The 13853-nt window shown below is 41.3% G+C and overlaps 1 pseudogene; it reads right to left on the bottom strand.

Moving 5' to 3' along the window:
• Nucleotides 1–278: 278 nt before the first annotated feature.
• LOC118981574 (uncharacterized) lies at nt 279–448 on the bottom strand (annotated as a pseudogene).
• Between the last annotated feature and the right edge of the window lie 13405 nt (nt 449–13853).

Here is a 13853-nt window from a genome sequence, read left to right as displayed (position 1 = left end):
GGTCTGTGTGTAGCCAGGTCTTTCACAAATTCTCTGTTAATTCTTGCATATTTGGTCCCTCTTCTCAGCCGTGTTCTTTTTCAAACCTGGTGTTCCTGAATCCCAAACATTTCTGGGGTCCTTTCAGGTAGAGCATTTCCTCAGAGGCAAGAAGAAGAGAGAAAAGGAGAGGAGAGGAGAGACAAGAGAGGTGTATTTTAAAGAATTGGCTCACATGATTGTGGGTGCTGGCAAGTCCAAAGCCTGCCAGGCAGGCCTGCTGATTGGAAACCTGCAGAGGAACATTTTCCCTTGCATATCCCTTCCCACAACTGCCTCAGCTGAGCAGTTGGGTGATTACATAGAAATCCTGAATTCCAGAAATCTCATTCAATCTCTAGTGTACAATTAGCAATAATCGTGTCTCGGATAAACCTCATTGGCTATGGTACTGTCACTGCACAAAGCTGTCGATCTCTGGTTTTAAAGAAAAGTAAGTGTGATAAGTTTTTAGTGGTCACCTCTGTGCTCAACAAGGCAGTATGGTAATGATCAGGAAGGATGCGGTCCTCGCCTTCACTGAGTGTGGAGTCTGAGTGGAGAAGACAGATAATGCAAGTAATAATTACTGTATTGTGTGACATGATAGAGCAGAGTAAGGGATTCATGGGAACACACAGCAGGGAGACTGGGTAGGATAGGCTCAAGAGAAGGTGGGACAGCTTCCGAAGAAGTGATGTTGGCATGCCATTCATGTGGGGTGGTGGGTCACCTGCTTGCTTGGGTAGCTTTCTGGGGAAATTAAAGGGAGGGATGACAGATTCCATTCTAGCATCCTGGGATGAGACATTCCTCCCACTTAGGATTTGGTTGGGTGTGGGTGGGATGACTTTTAGGGGAGGGAGTGGGATAAAGTACCGGCAGCCTGGAAGGCAGAGAAACTTGGAGGCTCAAAACTAGGCATCCTGCAAGGTCTCCCCACCTGAGAATAGGAATGACAACCCCATTTGACTGATGGGGAAACTGAGGGCCAGAGAAATGATGTGACATGTTTAGGGCCACGTGGCCAGTTCACGTAGAAGTCAGGAGCGACACCTCCATCCACTCAGCTGCTCCACACAGAGTCTTGACATGGCCGGGTAGGAGGCCTTAGACAGAACATGGACTTCCTGTGAGGGTGCAATGAGAAGGTCATCAGCGGATCCTACAGACCTTCCATCTCACCTGTTTCTAGCTGCTACGGTTGATAGAAGCACCATTGGATGAATTTTAAGATCTAACTGTATTCCCATTTCTGTCTCAGAAACCAAAGTTCATATTTACTCAGGAGAAATTCCAAACTGCAGGATGATTGCCACCAGATGTGGAATTCATCATAGGATAGGAAAAGAAAGGTGCTTGCTCAGTAGGCATGGTCACGGCTGACACCTGCTGGTACCCGAGGTGTTTTGTGCTTTAGGTGGCGCTGTGCTCGTGGGTGACTGGTGTCCTGACCCACTGCTCTGATGGCTGCAGGACCTTTGCTTCCTCCTCTCCCTCCCTCCTGTCTTCTCACTGAACATGAACTTGCAGCACACCATTTTCAGGCTAAAGATCTCATCAGCAGTCTTGGTTGTTTTGGCTCCACATGGTGCCACCAAGTGTTAGCTTGTGCTCTCCCCAGATTGCGTGATATTTTCTTTGGGGACTATACTGGTATCCTTTATATTTTCTTTTGTATCCCTTTAATACTTGGTATGGTGTTTTGTGTTTAATTGACACCTAAGACAATTTGAGGAACTGTGATCCCTGAGCCCAGTGGGTGGAAGGGCATAGATGTCTTGTGTGTCCTTCTGCCCCAGGGGGTTACTCTTTCATACTCTCAGAGCTGAGCTGTATGTGACCTGTGACCCTGTGCCCACAGCAGGCTCTCCTGTGCCAGTGTGTGTGCACCAATCTCCTTACCCTGACCTCCTCCTCCTCTGGCTAGAGCTCCTGGTCTCCTGGCTCCAACTCCACATGTGCTTGACTATCCCAGTCCACTGCTAAGCACCTGTAACCCCGTCTTCTGTAGCAACTTTTACCCCCTTAACAACAAACAGGTGGTGCACTATATTTATCTCTTGTTATTGAAATGACTGTGTTTTTCTTCTCCCAGCTAATTTCATGTACTCATGTCTTATTGGTTTCACCTCTATATGCTCCTGCACATAGCAGATGTTTCAGGGTGGCTTGGGTTTGATGGACTATTTTAAGAGTAGGCAAGTCTTCTCAGGACTCCAGATGGGCTATGGCTACTAAAGTTACTGAGCTTGTCACATACAAATGACATGGGAAGGCATTCTTGCTCTCAGGCTTGGCTTAAGGCATGCATTTGGTGTGTGGTTTTTTAAGAAGAGGATGTTTTCGGATAGCCTAAGAAAATATTTGAGGGATCCTGGCCTGGTAAAGCTTGGATTCTTATAGAGTATTTGCATTATTTGGGACCATGTATTATAGACATATATATTATATCATATGTTAACTGGGAAATAACATTACTTCCAGAGAGAGAGATACTAAGGGAGAGCTGTAATTAGCAGTGCGTGGACTGAACCAGAGAGAGCATCTGAGTCCAGAGTTGCCCACACAGAAAATTTGGCTTTGTGTCTCAAGGCCTCACTTCCTGTACAGGACATCTCCTCTGTGATGTCCTTCTTCCTTAAATAACTTCCCTTTCTTCAGTCAAAAACTGCTCTTCAAAGTCTCCAAATGTTTTCACACACAAACACCTACATGCAAACACATAAGTACATATAAATATGCACATAAACACACATGCAAACTCAAAAACATACAAATATACACATGAACACACACACATACATACACCATATACAGTGTCTGATAGGAAGTATTAAAAATGGCCCCTTTGTTATTTTTATTTTTATTCCTTTAGTTCAGCTGGAGGTAGAATCCAGGTAAAGGAAGGGATAGGATTCAGAGTGGGTGGACAGAGCAGGCCCATTGTATGCCCACCCTGAAAGTGGGGGTCAGGTGTTTGCACTGAGTGGTTGGGAGGTGGACTCAGATGTTGGCACCCCTAACAATTTGGAGCAGGAGCCTCTTTGTTAGCAAAGGTGTGAATGTATTTACAGACTTCCATTCAGCCCTTTTATTCTGTGTTAATCTGGGGATTGAATCTTGACGAGTTGGAGGTTTTCCATGGCCCAGAAGAACTAATTTAATTTCTGTGTCTAGAAATGATAGAAGACTTATTTTGTGCATTCTGTCTCCATCTCACACATGAACTCACTCCTGTGCAAACAGAAAGAACTCTTCCTATTGTTGTACCAGAAACAACAAAGATTTCTGCCAGCAGACACCCAGTAATAGATCCAGAAGTTGCTTACAGTTTGTAGTTTCTGGCATAGAAACCAACGTCACATACTCATGCTTTGTTCTCTCTGGGCTTCGGTTCCAGAATGTTTTATTTCTCAGCAATAATTGTGAATTCAGTAGTTGAGGAGCAAGTTTGCCAATCTGTTACTTCTTTCATCTTTAAAATGTGCAGTAGTTTCTCCAAAGGCCAATGCCTAACATCAGTTGCCTTGGGCAGTAGCCAAGAACTGTAGGAGTCTGACCTTGAGAATTTGGGACTGGATTTTCCCAGGGAACTGTTGTAGGACAGAATCTTAAAGAAGCTATTACTCATCTTAGCCACAAGTCCTCTCCTAGATTGGTGCTTCATGGGTTTCACTGAACAAATCTTTTTGGAACTATTATCAGCTAAGCATGGCACCAAATTTGGGAACTAAGAGCCTGCAGGAGGACACCAGTGAGATCTGTGGTTTAAAGCAAGTGTGTCCAGCCTCATGCTGCTCTCTCTTTCCCTTTTTTCCTCTCTTTTCCCCAAAATAACCTGTATTTTATTGATTATGCTATTACAGTTGCCCCAATTTTCCCCCTTTGCCCCCTTCATCTGGCACCCCCACACTCCCTCAAGCAATCCCACACCTAGTTCATGTCCATAGGTCATGAGTATAAGTTCTTTAGCTACTCCATTTTCTATACTGTATTTTACATCCCTGTGGCTATTCTCTAACTACCTATATGTACTTCTTAACCCTCTTACCTGTTCACCCATTCCCTCACACCCTCCTACCATTTGGCAACCATCAAAACACTTCCCATATCCATGATTCTGTCTCTGTTCTTCTTATTTGCTTACTTTGTTTTTTAGATTCAATTGTCAATAGATATATATTTGTTGCCATTTTATTGTTCACAGTTTTGATCTTCTTTTTCTTAAATAAGTCCCATTAACATTTCATATCATAATGGTTTGGTGATGATAAACTCCTTTAGTTTTTCCATGCCTGGGAAGCTCTTTATCTGGTCTTCAATTCTAAACAATAGCTTTGCTGGGTAGATTAATCTTGGTTGTAGGTCTTTGCATTTCATGACTTCAAATATGTCTTGCCAGTCCCTTCTAACTGGCAAAATTTCTTTTGAGAATTAACTGACAGTCTTAAGGGAACTCCCCTACATGTAACTAACTGCTTTTCCCTTGCTGCTTTTAAGATTCTCTTTCTATCTTTAACCTTTGGCATTTTAATTATGATTATATCTTGGTGTGGGCCTCTTGAGAACATGTATCTGCTGCTACTACCAGATGTCCTGAGCCCTCTCTTTCCAGTTAAACATGGAACTCCTTTCATTCTTGTTTATAAAATTCCTCAAGATTGTTTCAATACCAACTCATTTTCAGATGCTTCCCTTTTGTTCCTGTTTCTCATAAAACATGGGGCTTGGTTGGATGCACTGTTCCAGATGTGGTAAAGGAGAGAGGCCTTATCTGTCACCAGGTTTATGTTGCTTCTACTAACATAGCCCACAGCATCACTTATTTTCCATATTCTTTTTAAAAAATACATTTTATTGATTATACCATTACAATTGTCCCATTTTTTCTTCCCTTTATTCCCTTCCATCCTACACCACCCTCGCACCAGCATCCCGCACCCCTCCCCCTCTTAGATTATGTCCATGAGTCCTAACATATAAGTTCTTTGGCTTCATTTCCTATACTATTCTTAACCTCCCCCTGTCTATTTTTTACCTACCATTTATGCTTCTTATTTCCTGTACCTTTCCCCCATTCTCTCCCCTTTTCTTCCCCACTGATAACCCTCCGTGTGATCTCCATTTTGGTGATTCTGCTCCTGTTTCTCTTGTTGGCTTAGTTTGTTTTTGTTTTTTTGTTTTGTTTTTAGGTTCAGTTGCTGATAGTTGTGAGTTTGTGGTCATTTTAACGTTCATAGTTTTTTGATCACCTTCTTTTTCTTATGTAAATCTCTTTAACATTTCATATAATAAGGGGTTGGTGATGATGAACTCCTTTAACTTGACCTTATCTGGGAAGCACTTTATCTGTCCTTCCATTCTAAATGAAAGTTTTGATGGATAGAGTAATCTTGGTTGTAGATCCTTACCTTTCATGACTTCAAACACTTCTTTCCTGCCCCTTCTTGGCTGTAAGCTTTCTTTTGAGAATTCAGCTAATAGTCTTATGGGAACTTCTTTGTAGGTAACTGTTTCCTTTTCTCTTGCTGTTTTTAAGATTCTCTTCTTATCTCTAATATTGGGTAATGTAATAATGATGTGCCTTGGTGTATGCTTGGATACAACTTTGGGATTCTCTGAGCTTCCTGGACTTCCTGAAAGTATATTTCCTTTGCCAAAATAAGGAAATTCTCCATTATTTTTTCAAATAAGTTTTCAATTTCTTGCTGTTGTTCTCCTTGTGGCACCCCTATGATTTGGATGTTGTAATGTTTTAAGTTGTCCCAGAGATTCCTAAGCCTGTCCTCATTTGTTTGAATTCTTGTTTCTTCATTCTGTTCTGGTTGAATGTTTATTTCTTCCTTCTGGTCTAAATCATTGATTGGACCCAGTTTCCTTCCCTTCACTGTTGGTTCCCTGTGTATTTTGCTTTATTTCACTTTTTCCTCCATTTTGTGACCATACTCAACCATTTCTGAGAGCATCTTGATTACCAGTGTTTTGAACTGTGCATCTGATAGGTTGGCTATTTCTTCATCACTTAGTTCTGTTTTTGGAGCATTGATGTATTCTTTCATTTAAGTCATATTTCTTTGTGTCAGTGTAGCTGTTACATTATAAGGGGCAGAGCCTTAGGTATTCACCAGGGCTGTGTAACCCACATTACTGCATTGTGGCACTGTATGAGAGGTCCAAGAGGGAACAATACTACTTGCTAGGCTCTTGGCTGGCTGTCAGTCACTTCCTCCATTACCCAGAAGCAAATTGGGTCCTTCTGGTGTTGATTCCCTAGTGGGTGGGTTTGTGTACATCCTAGGACCCTGTGGGTCTCTCCAACAAACTCTCCTGTGAGGCTGGGAGTTTCTTCCACTTCCACAACCCTGAAAGATTTTTATAACCAGAGGTTTTGAGGCTTTATTTCTCCCACTGGAACCCTGACTTGTGTGGTTCTTCTTGTGCCCCAGTTGTTCCTCCCAGTTTATCTGCATGCAAATGTAGGATCACCCAGTTTGCTAGGTACCACCTTGCTGCATGTCCTTTCCACCCCAGCTGCCCATCTCCACCCCTCCTACCAGACTGAATGAATATTTCTTCTTTCAACTCCTTGGTTGTCAGACTTCCATGCAGTTCAATTTTCTGGCAGTTCTGGTTATTTTTTGTTTTTAAATTTGTTGTTGTCCTTCTTTTGGTTGTGCGAGGAGGCAAAGTATATCTACCCGTGCTTCTATCTTGGCTGGAAGTCTCTAGTTTCCATATTTTTTACCTATGTTTGGGTTTTGGTCAGCTAGCCTTAGTAGGTCTTTTTGAGAAGAACTACTATCATGTAAGATATTACCCATGCTGACCTTGTGCAGTAGATTTTTAAACATAGCATCAATATTTTCTGTTTATTACTAATGAATTAAATCTTAGTTTTGCAGTATCATCTTTGTGTATTAAAATGATTTTTAATCATGGTTTTGCATCTAGAATTTTAGCCACCAATCACAATTATGTGAAATTATCTGTGTATTCCTGAAAGTATGTCTTCTCTGTCGTGATTCAAGGCACTCATACTTATGGGAAAGAACAGTCCAGGGAAAGAGTGTCCTTATGTGGATTGATCCCAACCACAATGTTTGGTGCATCAAGCCTTTAAGCAGTTATAAGAGATCCACCTGACTACTCTCACCTTGCCCACATTCTTTACAGCATGGATTTTAGGACTGAATAGTCTTCACAATCCCTCCTCTTTGAGCCCTAAAGTCTCAGGCTGTTAGACTGTTGTCTAACAGTCTTGGGGGGCCTTTGCTTTTTTTCTTCCTTGGCTCCACCATTCTCTCTCTGTAACTCCATGTATTTGGATCAGATTTAGTTCCAACATATTACAAAATTTTTAAACAACTTTTTGAGGCTAAATTTATATATAATAAGTGGTATATATTTAAGGTGTATAAAGTTCTGACATTTGCATATAAATAGGAAATCATCAACACAATAGAGCATTAATGCATCCACAGCCCCTAAAAGTTCCCTGGTTCCCTTTCCTAACCCCATTCCCCACTTCCCTTTCCTGTATAATACTCTGTCACTATAGTTTATATTTTCTAGGGTTTTATGTAAATACTACTTTGAGTTGAGCTTCTTTTAGTCAGAGTCTAATGGAATCTATAAAAACAGCTATTAGAGCTAATCAGTGAGTTTAGCAAGATTATAGAATTCAAGATCGATGTGCAAAAATATTTTGAATTTCTGGGGAATAATAACAGAGAAATTGAAAAACTACTATTTTACAATAGCATCAAATAATATAAAATATCTAGGGATCAATCTGACAAAATATGTGAAAAATTGTTTATTAAAAACTATAAAATATTTCTGAGATAATTTAAAGAAGACCTAAATAATAGGGAAAATATGCTATATTCATGAGTCAGAAGATTTAATATTCTTAAGGTGTCAAGTCTCCCTAAACTGGTCTGAAGATTCGATATGATACCAACCTAATTTAAGAAGGCTTTTTAAAAAAGCATCAACAAAATGATTCAGAAAATTTGCATTCATGAAAGTGCAAAGGACCTAGACTAGCCAAAACAACTTTGAGAAAGTGGAACAGAGTTGGAAGACTAACACTACCTGATTTCAGGACTAATTATAAAGCCATACTGACCAAAACAGTATGGGTGGGGAATCTAGGTAGATTAATAAATCAATTAAACAGAATAGAGAGTGCAGAAATAGGCCCACATATATATTACTTGATTTTCAACAAAGGCAATTCAGTGAGAAAGAATTGTTTTTAAAATATGGTGCCAGAATAATTGAATATCTATAGGCAAAAAGAGAACATCAATTTATACCTGACAAACAAAGATGAACTCAAAATATATTGTATATTTGAATGTAAAACCTAAAATTATAAAACTACAAGAAGAAAACATAACATGAAGTCTTCATGATTGTGATAATCAAAGATTTCTTAGACATATCATCAAAAGCACAATAATAAAAGAAAGAATTGATATATTGGGCTTCATCAAAATTAAGAAATTCTGGTTTTCAAAAAATGCCTTTTAGAGAATGAAAAGTCAAGCCACAACCTGGGAGAAAAATACATTTCTGATAAAGACCTTGCATTTAGATTATAAAAAGAACTCGAAGATGATATGCAGAGGACAATCTGATACCTTCTCAAAAGGTTAAGCATATACTTATCTAGCCAATCCAGTTTTAGCTATTTACTCCAAAGGAAACAAATCACATATCCCAAAACTTGGACATGAATGTTTATCCCATTTGTACTAACCCAAAGTGGAAACAACAACACAAACATTCCTCAGCCAGAGAGCACGTCCTTTGTCATTTCACGTATACAAAATTCTGGAAAATGGAAGCAACCTCCAGTGATTGACATAGAACTAGGATTGCCCTGGGCCCGGGTGGGTGGGGACGGGTGGGAGGGAAAGACCACAAAGATGCAGGAGGAAATTTGGAGTGATGGTTATGTTCACTACCTTGACTGTGGTAATGGCTCCTTGGGTGTATATTTATACCTCAAAATGCATCGAATTCTCACTTTAAATATGTCCAGCTCATTGTATGTTAATTACATTTCAGTAAAAAATATATTGTTCCCTCCAAAATAAAATAAAACTGTATATAAGATAAATGTATTTAGGCAGAACCTAAGTGAGCCTATATATTTCATGTGTCTAGCATAGTGCCTGACATAACGTGCCTTCAGTAAGTTAGTTTCCTTCCCTATCACATCATAAAAATTCAAATTACCATACAACTATACATTATCCACTTGAAGTTTCTCCCATGTAGATTAGGGTAGGGCAGATATTTGTAGGAAGACAGTAACATTTTGATCCGTAAAGATCATGTGATACTAAAACTTTCAAATGCTTTCTCATGATTTGGAGCAAGGCACAATGATCACACAGACAAGTAGTTAACTACTGAAGAGCCTGTTTTTTTTGAAATGTTCTCAGGTTCTTAAAGGTGTAATTATCGGCCCTGGCTGGGAAGTTCAGTTGGTCAAAGCGTCGTCCTGATATGCCAAGGTTGCAGGTTTGATCTCTGTTCACAGCGCATTCAAGATTCAACCAATGAATGCATAAATTAAGTGGAACAACAAATAGATCTCTCTCCCTCTCTCAAAGTTAATTAAAAACTTTAGAGATGTAATTATGCCTGTGGGATTCAAGCAGGGAGGTAATCTAATCGATGACTCTGTTCTTTGTCTCTGCTTTCCCAGAGGCCCTGAACTCACTCCCCTACAGGGAGCATGCACTCTTTCACGTCCGGCATCCATACACCATCACTGTTACTTTGTTATCTTTAGGCAGTGTCAGCTTTGAAGAACACGTTCGCCCTTCATCGATTTCCAGAGTGCCTTTCCCCTTCAGCAACACTGAAGGGCGCTGAGTGACTGCTAAGTGAACTGTACTGAGGGAGACTATGGAAGAAAAGGTATCAGTTCTTGAACCACGTGCAAGAAACAGTGCAATAATTTAATCTTTTCTTAACAGGATCTTACAGCACACAAAATACAGAATGTGTATAGGTGTATTTTGTGAGACTGTGCTCAGAGATTACCCAGTGTGACCACGATCAGGGCAAGGCTGACTGTGCAAATCCCTAGCATTTGTAAATGAAGCTGGTGCCAAGTAGTTCCTGCAAAGCAGTAGGGGAGGGATTTTATGGGGTGGTGGGGGGGGGATGTTCTCCACCAGAAACCCTGTTTATTTTGGACAATAACCAAAGGCAGAGGACTTGTCTGGGTGGGTGCCCTGAGTCTGCTCTTACGTGCTGTCATTTTCTCTTATCCTCACAAGTATCGGGCTGAGGTGTAGCAGTCTTATTGTGTGTGACTTGCAAATTAGTAATGAATTTCACCAGATAATGAACAAAGTGATTGTTCCCCAAGCTCATGGGTGAACGGCCCACAGCTGAAACCTTAGTTGATGTCCCCCTTGTTTTTTACTCCCAGCTAACTTGATTTCATGGGGCAGAAAGACTCTCATTTTTCTTCCCAGAAAACACAACCAATAACTTCCCAGGAAGCTTCTAACAGCTTATTGTACACCTAGGAACATACCTATACCAGAGAGGTATGCTGTAAATCAAAGTCAGTGTCAGGAAAATTCTCCACTGATGTATGGTGTTAATTCTACAGTCTGATGTGCTCCCAGGAAGCTCATAATTCTTCCATGGAAGTTTACAAGATGGAGATCTTAATTCCATAAAAATATGTGTTACATTTCCTCTAATGATTTTCTTTGAAGTTAGCATGTACAATACATAGCCTCTAGAGACCCTGGATTAGTATCTTTGGGATTATTTATATGTAGCAAAGATAGCAAATTAACGTGGAGTAAAGTCACAAGTACCATCCCAATAATAATGAAATCTGATGTAAATTACACCGTTATCTGCTGGGTTAATGGCTCCTAAATAGTGACTTAAATCACCACTCTGTCTTGAACATCCAGTGTGTAAAACTTCTGTGCAATGAGCATACTGGTTAGGTAGAGTGCTGTTCTTTTGTAGGGAATGTCCTAGATACTATGGCAACTGCAATTCTTAATCCAAATACAGCAAAGCCCTGGTCAGGTACCTCATTGGCTACAGCAACATCTGGATATGTCAAGGTTGCAGGTTCAGTCCCTGGTCAGGGCATATTATAAGAATCAATTAATAAATACATCAATAAAGCATACATAAGCAAAATAAAGCATAAATAAGTGAATCAACAAGTTAATGTCTCTCTCCCTTTCCTTCTCTCTCTCCCCTCTTTCTCTCTCTCTCAAAAATCAATAAGTAAATAATCACCACAAGATCTTCTTGGATTTCCCTCCATTTCATACTGTTGGAAGTTCTCAAGGAAAGGTCTGCAATTTGCTGGTAATTTGAAAATGTGGACTATAACGTCCACCAGGGCAGGAAGGGGGTCGTGACCAGTGGGTATTACCATGCCTGGAAAATAATAGGGACTCAGTACATACTTATTAAATAAATAACCTGGGGGTGAAAAAGACATGTTTTCTAAACTTTTCATTTTTTTAATCAATTATAGGTCAATAATCCTATGATTTTGACCTGAAAACTTTGGGAGCCAGGGGTATAGCTGAAGTCCTTGTTCCACCTACTTACTCCTCACATTTACCTTGCCAGGTAAATATTTTTATTTTGCCAGTGTAGGAATTTTCAGTGACCTTAGGCCATACACCCAAGGCCTCATTGCTGGTGAGTGGGTCAAGATCAAACTCAGAACTGTCTAAGGTGCAGTCCTGTGCTCTTTCCTCTTTATTGTACAACCTGCTTCCCTAGTTGCACAGGCACAGCACTTGAGTCCACTTAGACCACATGTGCTGGCCTAACCACACATCCCCACATCTTTAATGCATGTATGTGTGGCATCTGCTACCATTTTAGAGTCAACCTTCAAACCCCAGATGGTAGCAGGAGTTCCTTCCTTGTCTTTCTTCCATCTACAAGCGTTTATGGGTACCTACTGGACCAGGTGTTCTGCCAGAAACTCAAAGACAACAAAAGGCTGATGTCTGTGCTAAGAAATGGAGACTTAAAGCAGGACTTAAAGCAGGGGAAGGAGGACCCATGTGTCCCAGAGGCCCTTCTTGAGGAGGTGATGCTGAGCAGGGACCTCAGGGAGCAGCTATATCCTCAGTAGGTCTTAGCTAGCTGGCATTGACCTGGGTTGAGGGTTTCCTCTGGGTGTGGGCCAATTAAGCAACTGGCTGAGCCTTCTCCAGGGGTAGCTAGCTGGAGGATATGATCTAGACCCGGGCAGAAGGACCACTTAGGGAACACATTAGCATGCAGAGTTCCAGTCTCCATCTTCAGCACTCAGCTCAGTATTTGGCATGTCCTTGGTGACTCGGGTGTGGGTAAGAGGTTGAGAGCCTCCAGTCACACTGAGAGAGACTCTAAAGATAGTTCCCTGTAAAACTCTAGAGGAATCATAAGTGTATACATGTAGATGATCACTAATGGGAACATTTAAATGATTTTTAGAAGTGCATTTTTGTAAAACTAAAAGAGCAGATATAAAAGTATGAAACTACTTTGGTACCAATTGAGTCTCACTTTGGTTCAAAACTTTGTTTCACTAAATACTGCCCACTCTAACCCTGGCTTTGTGCCATTTAAGTATTCCAGTTTAGTGTAGGGCCTGGGCATTTGTATGAATCACAACTCTTGGGAATATTCTTGTTCCCGTATTTCCCTGGCACCTGGGGTCCAGCAATTTTATGTGGCTTTTAAGCATGGAGTCTTTTTTGAAAAACAGGTACTTGTCTTCTTAGCACTCTTAACATTGAGTATCTGTGAAGTCAGAGAGTGTCAGAGTTTGGGTTGCAAGAAGTTTTCCCTAGCCCCTGCCACCTAGCTCTGACTCACCACTGACAGCACTGTCACAGCTGCGCCCAGGTCCCAGCGTCAGGCTGGTTGGCTTGTGGGTGCAGGGTTACCTGGGAAGGTCCCAGGTGCAAAGCATGAGGCAGAATCAAGGCTCTTTGCCTGCCCTCCTGGTGTGTGGGCCTGCCTGGCCGGAGATCCTGACCCTCAGTGTTTCTTTCTCCTTGTGTCCCTTGGTGAAATAACTCATGAATGCTTCGGAGGGAAAGGAGATGGTGTTGTGTGTGTGTGTGTGTGTGTGTGTGTGTGTGTGTGTGTGAGAGACAGAGAGAGACAGAGACAGAGAAAGAGGGGAGAAATATTAATGACTGAGGGTGGGTTCACTTAAGAGATTAAGTTCTGTATTACAGATAAAAGGTAGTTTCTGCCATGCTGACGGCATCACCTGTGAAATTAGCCTGGGATGTTCCTGTCTTCTCGGGCCTAGTGCCCTCAAAGTGAAATGGGGCGAAAGGGAGGGCAGGGGGCCTTCTACAGTAGTATATTTGGCTTTCTTAACTGTGTTTAGCTGGAAAATGGTTTGAAGGAGTACGTTTCATTTGTGAAGCAGGCAGGATAACAACCTCCACCACGCACAGAGGAAGACTCCAACATACAGTTCTCGAAGTGTCCTGCTCTGAGCTCAGGGTCCTAAACTACGTTTCTTTGTGAATATGTTTCCCAGCCTGATGGAGAGGCTGTAAGCAGTCGTGACAACGCGAACCACTGTGTGTGTGGTTTTTTGTAAGGACTGCAGGAAACAGCCAACGGCCTGTCTGGAGTAACCACGGTGGCTCATTGATTAGGAATTTGTGAGGGTCACTGCCATCTAGTGATGAGATGCTGGAAGACATGGCTGAGTCTGGTGCAGAAAGACGGTGGTGTGCTCTACTCACATTTCACACTGCCGTGTTCTGTCTGGTGCCCTTTGCCTCACAGTGGAGATG

This window comes from Sturnira hondurensis, unplaced genomic scaffold, assembly GCF_014824575.4.
Source record: "Sturnira hondurensis isolate 20B ecotype Veracruz unplaced genomic scaffold, ASM1482457v3 Scaffold0024333, whole genome shotgun sequence".
NCBI classification, from domain to species: Eukaryota; Metazoa; Chordata; class Mammalia; order Chiroptera; family Phyllostomidae; genus Sturnira; species Sturnira hondurensis.
The sequence above is the reverse complement of the archived record's forward strand: the minus strand, read 5'-3'. Positions and strand labels throughout refer to the sequence as shown.